The sequence below is a fragment of the Vitis riparia genome, chromosome 12, assembly GCF_004353265.1.
Source record: "Vitis riparia cultivar Riparia Gloire de Montpellier isolate 1030 chromosome 12, EGFV_Vit.rip_1.0, whole genome shotgun sequence".
Taxonomy (NCBI): domain Eukaryota; kingdom Viridiplantae; phylum Streptophyta; class Magnoliopsida; order Vitales; family Vitaceae; genus Vitis; species Vitis riparia.
Genome location: NC_048442.1, coordinates 2,448,878 through 2,458,203, shown reverse-complemented (window position 1 = coordinate 2,458,203; position 9,326 = coordinate 2,448,878). Strand labels below are relative to the sequence as shown.

Genomic DNA, 9,326 nt, shown 5'->3' with positions numbered 1-9,326 from the left:
AAAAAATCTCAGTCATCAAAGTTAAATTCTAATCTCTGAAAAATCCCATATCCTAATCTAATCTTTCCACAATCTATTTAAATCTCATTTTCATCAAACAAGAATTATTACCATATATTATCTAGCTATTTAAAGTTTAAAGCTTTCAAAGAAATCATGTGTCTTAATTAAATTTTTCAATAATTAGTTCAAATCTCATTATCATCCATTAGAGTTAGTATCCCATATTTATTTACTAATTTAATATCCAACCCTTCAGAAATCCGATGTCCTAACTTAATTTTCAAACCCCTAAAAATTCCACTATTCTTTTTATTCTGTTCTAAATGATTATTTTCGTTAATTAGTATTATCATCCTATATTAGTTTATTTATCCAAAATCCAATCCTTTAAAAAGTTCCAATGTCATAATTTAATTTTCAATCCTAAAATTCCACTATTTGGCTAAATGTTATTTTATTTATTTTGAATTAGCATCCTATGTTCATTTGTCTATTTAAAGACTAATCCCTCGAAAATCTAATTCCCTAACTTAACTTTTCAATTCTAAAAATTCTGAAATTCGCTCAAATCTTATTTTCATTAGAATTATCCTATATTCGTCCATTTATCAAAGTCTAATCCTTCAAAAATCCCATGCTTTAATTTAATTCTTCAAATATTCGTTTAAATCTTATTTTCATCAATCAGGATTATTATCCCATATTCATCTATTTATTTAAAACCTAGTTCTTAAAAAATCTCACGCCTTAATTTAATTTTTCAATCCTAAAAATTCTACAATTCGTCTAAATTTTATCCTCACCCATTAGAATCATTATTCCATATCCATTCAAGGTCCAATCTTTCGAAACCCCCTGTCTTGATTCAACTTTCGATCCCAAAAATTCCATTATTCATCTAAATTTTATTTTTGTTAATTAGGATTCTTGTTCCACATCTATTTATTTATATAAGATCCAATTCTTCAAAAAGACAATTTCTGAATTAAAATTTCAATCCCAAAAATTCTACTATCCATCTTTATTCGCCTAAATATTATTCTCGTTAATTAGTATTATAATCTCATACCTACCTATTTATTCAAAGCCTAATCCTTTATAAATCCAACGCCCTAATTCAAATTTTCAATTAGAAAAATTCCACTATTTTTTATTTTATTTGTTTAAACATTATTTTTGTTAATAAGTATCATTATTCCATATTTGTTTATTTATTTATTTCAATCATTAAAATTCAACTATTCAAAACCGGATTTCCAAATTTAACCCTTAGACTAAAAAAATTCCACGATTCACTTTTATTCATTTAAATATCATCTTTGTTATCATTATTATAAATTCCACGTTTACTTGTTTCTTTCTTCTAAAAATTCCAATAATTAGAGTTCAATTATTCAAAAGCCCGACTTTCAAAATTAACTTTCAAAATCCCACTATTCACTTTCATCCGTTCAAATATCACTTTCATCAAAATCCGATTTTCCAATTTAATCTTTAATCTCACAAATCTCATCATTCACTATTCATCCGTCCAAATATCGTTTTGATTAATTAGTAACATTATTCCATACTTACCCATTTATTTCTCTTAAGAATTTCAATCATTAAAGTCTAATTCTTCAAAATTCCGATTCCTAAATTTAGTTATTTGAAATTCCAATTGTCCTATCTCTGAACTTAATTTTCAGTTTCCTATGCTCCAATTCCTGTATTTATCCTGCTACTTATTATTATCATTATCATTATCATCTTATTCATTATTTCTATAAAGTCTGCCTTCGAATGGTTTCTAAGATCTCCAATTTTTATACATCGACTTTCATAATCTCCACGTCTCAAATAACTTACGATTCTGATCCCTTTCAAAATTTAACTCCCATAATCCCAATTTTCGTAACTTAATTTTCTTAAAAATCCCGAACTTTCAAATAACTCTTCAAAATCCCAATTTTCTTTCAAATTTAATTTCAAAAAATTCCCATTCTTACATTTAATTCCTAAGAATCCAATTTTCGAATAATTTATAAGATTCTGATTCTCAAATGAATTTCAAAAATCCAGTTTTCCTTCGAACAATTTTAATCCCTGTTTAGTGATGTATGTGATATGTTTTGTGCTCTATATGGTGTACTAACCCTCTCTATGGATAGCGCATGGTGGCTCGTTGCCCAGGTATGTACCCATTTTCCCTCTAATCGTTGTCTATGCATGTCTCGATTCTTATGTGTGCATGATCATTCAGGATATTCATTGACTTACTCATCAATTACCACGTCAGCTCCATTTTATTAGTAGAGACCCGACTTTAGGGACTTAAAGGGGTGCTATGGTCTTCACCGTACCTTCCCGATAAGTAACCTAACCTCCAAACCCGATCTAGTTTTTCGTAGATCACCTTTTCCAAAATAAGGAGTCGCACTTAAGGTTTTCTTTCTTATTTTGTTTACCCTTTCAAAAACAAAACAAAAATAAGTGGCGACTCCAAGTTATTATTTTAATAAATAAAATCATTTTCAAATTAAAATTGAGCTTGCCATTAAGTGGGAAACACATGAGCCGAAATGCGGGGTTCACACCACCTTCCCCTATTTTACCTAACCTTCAATAATTAATATTTTTATTTTTGATTGATTATTTTAAAAGACCTCTTTACCTAACCCACCTTCCCTGTTTTGGCCCAACGTGGGTCTTACATATATATATATATATATATATATATATATATATATATATATATATATATATAATAACAATAAAAAATGCACATAGGACTTCAAGGCGTAGTGGCTCTATTTTTCATATACGATTAGTATTTTTTTATTTTTGATTCATTATTTTAAAAGGCCTCTTTACCTAACCCACCTTCCCCTGTTTTGGCCCAACGTAGGTCTTAAAAAAATAAAAAATTACCGATTTGATTTGGATGTTAAAAATATTCTCTGCCCATGCTGCCTTGCCCATGTGCATATCACGTTAACCAAGGTATTTTTAAAATAAAAAATTCAAAAGTGAAAACACAGTTATGAGTTTGGTTATTCTAAATAACTAATCACGCAACTCTACTCGTGATTTCTCCCAATTTGTTTTTAAAAAATACATATTTTTTTAAATTCTTCCCTCTTTGTTAAAATCATTTTTAAAGTCATTTCATCTTCCTATCTCTTTCCATTAAAACTTTTCATTCATTAAAGCATAATAAAACCTCTAATAATTTACATTAACAATAAAATGTTAAATTTAAAAAATTTTAAAATGCAATTTAATATATATATTAGAAATCTGACTACTAATAAATACCTATTGATAATAAGAACAAGAGAAGACAACTTTGTAATCAAGGACCGACATCAGTTGACCACATTGAAAATGCAAGTTAAAGGCTTCATCGAGAAAAACGAATAGAAATCCAAATTCCAAAGTTGGTGGCATGAAATTGTCACACAACTGTTTATTGTGAATTATATGTTAAACAAATGGGGTGGTGGTGTTTGGCTGTAATTGAATAAATATGCCGAAGTTAGTGGCATGGAATTGTCATATGACTGTTCTTTGTGAATTATATGTTAAACAAATGGAGTGGTGTTAGGTTTTATATATATATATATATTTCTAAAGTTGGGTAAGCCTCCCAAGTGTCATATGATAGGTCCCAAGATGGCTCCATAAACTCCCAATCCTCCTATGTATCCCTTTGAGATCAATCATGTGTTTCCTTCCAAAAATATCATAGTGGACCGTGTATCATCTTGAGAAATGGTAAAAATGTAGTTGATCAAGGCAGAATAGTATGAAACGGTGTGATCAAGGTATACTAACTAATCACTCTAGTTAAATTTAATTGTTGAATTTGAATGAACCAAAGTTAACGAAAATTAAAATGAATCACTATGGATAAAAAACCGCTCATGGATTTAAAATTTAGAAAATATCAATCTCCATGTTGTTATGTCTCTCAAAATGATTTATTATTCATCGAGTTAGATCTGACAGATCTTAAAATCTCTTCCAAACCAATTCTAGATTTATCATTAAGTTTAGGTCAAATAAAATTTTCCAATTTGACATCCAATTACTATGATCAATTGATCAAACTCAATTAATCTCTAATCACCTTCCAAGAAGTCTTGTAATCAGTCTCAATCATCTCTTGTGGAACATCAGCTTCCATATATCTCTTCCAAGAAGGATGAAACAGTTAAAGCAAAATTCTGTTTTAAAACTTAAACATAAAAAATAAATTTTCAAATTTATTTTTATGAAGTTAGTGTGTACAATGGAAAAGTTTTCAAAATATTTTTATATTTTTAATCATTCTCAAAGAACAATATATGAAAGACAAATAAAAATAGTACAAATCCATTCTGAAGAATAATCTAGTGTTAGAATAAATTTTACAGGAAGCGGTTTTTACTAAACAAATTAATCTGAACTTGTTTTTTAATTCCAAAAGGAGTTTTGAAAGGAAAAGTTGACTGTGGAAAAGGGCGTGAATGAAAAAAGGGAGGGTATATATAAAACCCACTTTGCCAAAATTTCATTGGGTCCCCCGGTGTACTGTCTAGAGAGTGACAAACAAAGAGAGGGAGAGAGGGGTGTGGGTAAACTTTGCACTTTGGATTTACTTTTGACATTTCTCTCCCACCAAGAGATCAAAACCAGCAGCAGGATATATTTGGATTTCTCAACACCATCTCTCTGCTCCATGCTCCATTCCTTCAATCAGGTTCACTTTGTTCTTTCACTATGAATATTCCTTTTTTTTTTTTCAAAAGCAATATAAAGTATGAATATTTTGCTTTGATTTTAGTGAAGCTTGTTTGATTTCATGGACTCTAGTTTGAGTAGCTGCTTTGGAAATAGCTGTTCCAAGAACCACTGATCTCTCATCAACCGAAAATTGAACCCATTATTGGAGAACACTGAGTGTTGACTTTGGGTTCTTGCCCATTTTTTTGTCTTTAATCTGAAATGCTTATTACAGCTCCATATCTAAGCAAAATTTTGTTGTAGGAACTAAATTTGTTGCAATCATTGTTGATAAAATAGAGTTATTTATCTATTTGGGTCGTTAATTTCTCCATTCAAGTAGTATTTGGTTTGTATACTACTGTTCCTTTTTCATTTATTTTTTGCTGTTTTATAATTAGCATGAGAAGAATTGAGTTTCAAAATGGGCTTACATATAATTAATCAAAATAGGCTTACATATAATTAATCAAAATGCATTATTATTATTGTTGTTGTTTTCTTTCTACCCTGAAATGATTCTATTTCTTCACACATAAGTCTTATTTCATCATCTTAGATTCCATTTCTTATTACCCTGGTCTTATTTGTTCATCCATAGATTTCATTTGTCTACATCTTTCATAATGATCTAGATTTACCCATCATTAGAGGCTCGAATTTCAAGTTCAATATGATACCCTATCGATACTCTAGAAATTTCAAAACGTAGTATATGATTAAGAAAAAATGAGTCTCTTTATGTATATGAGAAAGTGTGTTAAAATTTTAATCTAGGTCAAGTTCCATGAGATCCCTCTTTTGTACGTGTTGTTGTGTAGATTTTGATGTTGATGTTTTTTTGGTTGTTTTGTTCAATAGAAAATTATTTAATGTCATTGAATATTTTTATGTTGAGAGCTTTAAATTTTATAAGGTGTATAATATTTTTATGTAACTGAAATAGAGGTGGGAAACATTTAGTAGATCAAGGAAATATGAGACTATTTCAAAACTCATATTTTCCAAGTAAATTTTTCTTTTTTGTGCTCTCTCTCTCTATTTTTTTTGTTACCCCTTATAATAGTGGATTGATTTATCTCATCTAAAGATATAGACATATTTATTTTTTTGATAAGCAGGCAACAAATATGTTAGTAGCACCCATAAAAAAAGAGCACATTGAAATACATAGGTAATATCATATACACAAGGAAGCAAAAGATGAAAGTGTATATTCAATGTTCTTCCCCTAAATTAACGAGTTCTATTTCTCCATTTAACTCCATTTTTTTTTAAATATTTAATGTTCTTCCCCTTTATATATTCAATTTTTCCTCCTATATATGTTCAATGTTCTCCATTTTTTTTTTCTTAATTCAATTTTATCCCCATTTTTTGTCACAAAATGGCAAAGTAATAAGGATATAAATGAGAGAAAGCACATAAGAGATAAGGAGAGAAATGAACAACATATATATATATATATCACAAAAATGGAAAAGTAACAAGGATGTAATGGCAAGAAAACACTTCAACTGACCCTTGATTTCATAGAGTTGAGTGTCCTGTGAGTCCAACCTCTGAAACACTATAGACATGGGATCCATTTCTTGAGAAGTTGGGTGTGCGGAAGATGATGCTCCATGAGAAGCTCTAGATGATTTGGCATGACCTCGACTGGAGCGAGTCCTCAAAGGAACCTCCGGTATGGGTGCATCTTGCTTCATGGCTCGAATCTCATCTTCCTTGGCAAGTACCTCTTAAGCAGCCTACTGAGCTAGTGCAGTATCTTGGGGGCCATTGGGCCGGAGGGGCTATAAGACCATACACATGGCTATAGTGTTTGGCTTAAGAGCTCTCATCCAACAAGGCATGAGTAGCTTGGACCTTCTATGCAGTAGTAATCTCAAAGCCAATATGCTCCAACAGTTTAGAGATGAGGAACCCAAAAGGGAGTGCGCCACAATGAAAGGAGAAGTCTTGGTAGGGAGTGATGGTGTCAATGATGACTTATCCAATATTGAATTGTTGTCCAAATAGGATGGCATGGATGAAACAAGCAGTCGATTGACGAATCTTAGTACGATGGGACAAGGGATAGAAAGAATATGTAAGGAAAGTAGCAAGAATCCAGAGGAATATACATGGGAAGCTCATGAGGAGCATTATATAACGAAATTAGAAGTGAAAAAAACTCTCCATGTGTGAGAAACTATTCCTCTGGAAGGAAGGAAGGAAGACACGCATGAAGTATAGGTAGGTCGAGTACACACCTAACTGACAAAGAGATGACATGAAAGGACTGACCAAACATGGCCATCCAAAAAGAGCGATCGGGAGAAACAATATGCATGTTCACATAAAACATGTGAACCAAAAGGGGATAGTAAGATCCTTGCAAGGTAAACAAGGACTTCCACCCTCTCTCTTTGAGAATGGCAGTAAGAGGAGTGTATTGGAAGTCATGAGGATTGATAGAACGCTTGACCTTGATACGATGGCTTTGAAAAGAAGCATAAAAATGATCACGAGACTCTTGAGAGTAGAAACACTCCATAAGAAGATTAGAAGGGTCAAAAGGACCTTAAAGAGCGATACCCTGAATGGCCTCAAGTGACCTAAGAGGAGTCATCTCTCATTGATGCCTATGACTAGACATAGCTAAGGGAATGCTAAAGGACATGAAAATTGAGAAAAATATGGAGAAAAACTAAACCATTAGAAATGTTCTAAACAAAGCGTAGAATAATACTATGAAGTCAAAAACACGAAAAATGATGAAGATTGACCTTAAAAGACAAAGAAACAAAGTTCAGAGCATTTGAGAGAATAGGAAAATGTTTGAAATACAAAAGGCGCGCTAGATGGGTTTTTATACTCGAACATACCATTGGATGTAGATTAGCACTTGAGCAAAATGCTCGATGGATGTGCCGCCGGATGCAACTAAGAGTGCTTGAGCGGTAGAGCCGTTGGATGAGGCTTAAGCACTTGAGTGTTAAGGACACTGGATGTTGTGCTCAAGTGGCCATAACCTAATTTCAATTCTAACAAAAGATAGAATACTCAACTAAATTAGAGATAAGGATTGACACCAATTGAAACAAATTTTAATGATAAACTAAAATGAGTAGATAATTAAGTCCATAAACTTTCAACATTAGCTCAATCAGTAATAAATTAAGTTACTTCAGATAGTATACATCAATCCATCAGGAATGAAGTTTCAAGATCAAAGGTCAGAGTTGATTGTAATCTTAGTTTCGAAAACCCAATGCATAACCATCAATGTATAAAAGAGATAACATAGAAACATAAATATTGATTTTCAAGGGAATACAACTTACTATCTAGTTCTATATTTTGAAATTGATCGTTTAGAATAGATCCAGTCATGCCTTTGGTCAAATTAAAGAACACATCCAGTCAATTTGAACTAAAATCATTAGATTTTTGTTTAACATGGCCTTGTTGATCTACATACAACACAACTTGAATCCCCCTTAATTTGATATCATTTTTTTTCTTTTTCTTTTGAAAGTGAAGGCATTGCACACCATGATCAATTGATTTTTTATTTTTATATTGATTCATGGTTGCCTTTGTATCCACTTGGGGGTGTTTCCAAAATGTTGCAAGTGAGCAACATACATTTATGAATATGAATCTTGGAAAGAGTATGAGAGTTATGCTTAACTAAAGATTCAATATTTTGTATTGACTCACCTCAGGAAACAAATAATGATCATAGTCAAACAAAGTATGTGGATAATAAGAATTAAGCATGATAATAGATCATTCTAAAGTAATCAAAGTCTATTTTATTGAGTTCCACTTAAGAAGTCTCACTCTTGATCAAGTACAAGATGTAACTAAAATTTGAATTTCTCATGTACAAAGACATTTAATTATCAGGAATCAAATAATAGTGATTAACAAAAATTTATGATTTCATTCACATAAGATCTTGTAGATATAGTATATTTCTATAAATCACAAACTCAAGGTGTTATGAATCATGCTAATATATCAAGTAAATAAACAAAAATCATATGCCCAAAACAAAATAACGTCAAAGGAAACAAAAAGATATAAACACTAAACTCAACACCTTTGAAACCTAAACCTATGATGATCAATCAATTAGGCAATGCAAAGAGATTTCCCAAGGTATTTAAACCTAAGAGAATCCAGGGTTTGGTAAGAATATCTACTAATTGAAGTTCAGTGGGGACAGACTCTAAAGAAACAACCTTTTCTTCAACAAGATCCCTAATGAAATGATGACGAATTTCAATGTGTTTAGTACACAAATGAAGAACAAGATTCTTTGAGATATTTATAGCACTAGAGTTGTCACAGTGTATGTTCATGGTTCCTTATTCAATTTCACAGTCTTTAAGCATTTGCTTCATCAATGAGAGTTACGTACAATAGCTCTTAACAACAATATACTAAGCTTTAATAGTAGATAAAGATATAGAGTTTTGTTTCTTACTAAGCCAAGCCATAAGACAATCACCAATAAAAAAAAAAACAAGCACTAGATGCATTTTTTCTATCCTCAACATTTCTAGCCCAATCAGTATTAGAAT

General features: G+C 31.1%; 1 protein-coding gene across 2 annotated transcripts in view; it reads left to right on the top strand.

The window, feature by feature from the left end:
• Nucleotides 1-4,557: 4,557 nt before the first annotated feature.
• Nucleotides 4,558-9,326, top strand: part of LOC117927220 (disease resistance protein At4g27190-like) — a 52,416-nt gene continuing 47,647 nt past the window's right edge. For both annotated transcript variants that reach the window (XM_034846670.1, XM_034846669.1), the window contains exon 1: nt 4,558-4,726. The gene's annotated coding sequence lies outside the window, so the exon portion shown is untranslated. The remainder of the gene's footprint in view (nt 4,727-9,326) is intronic.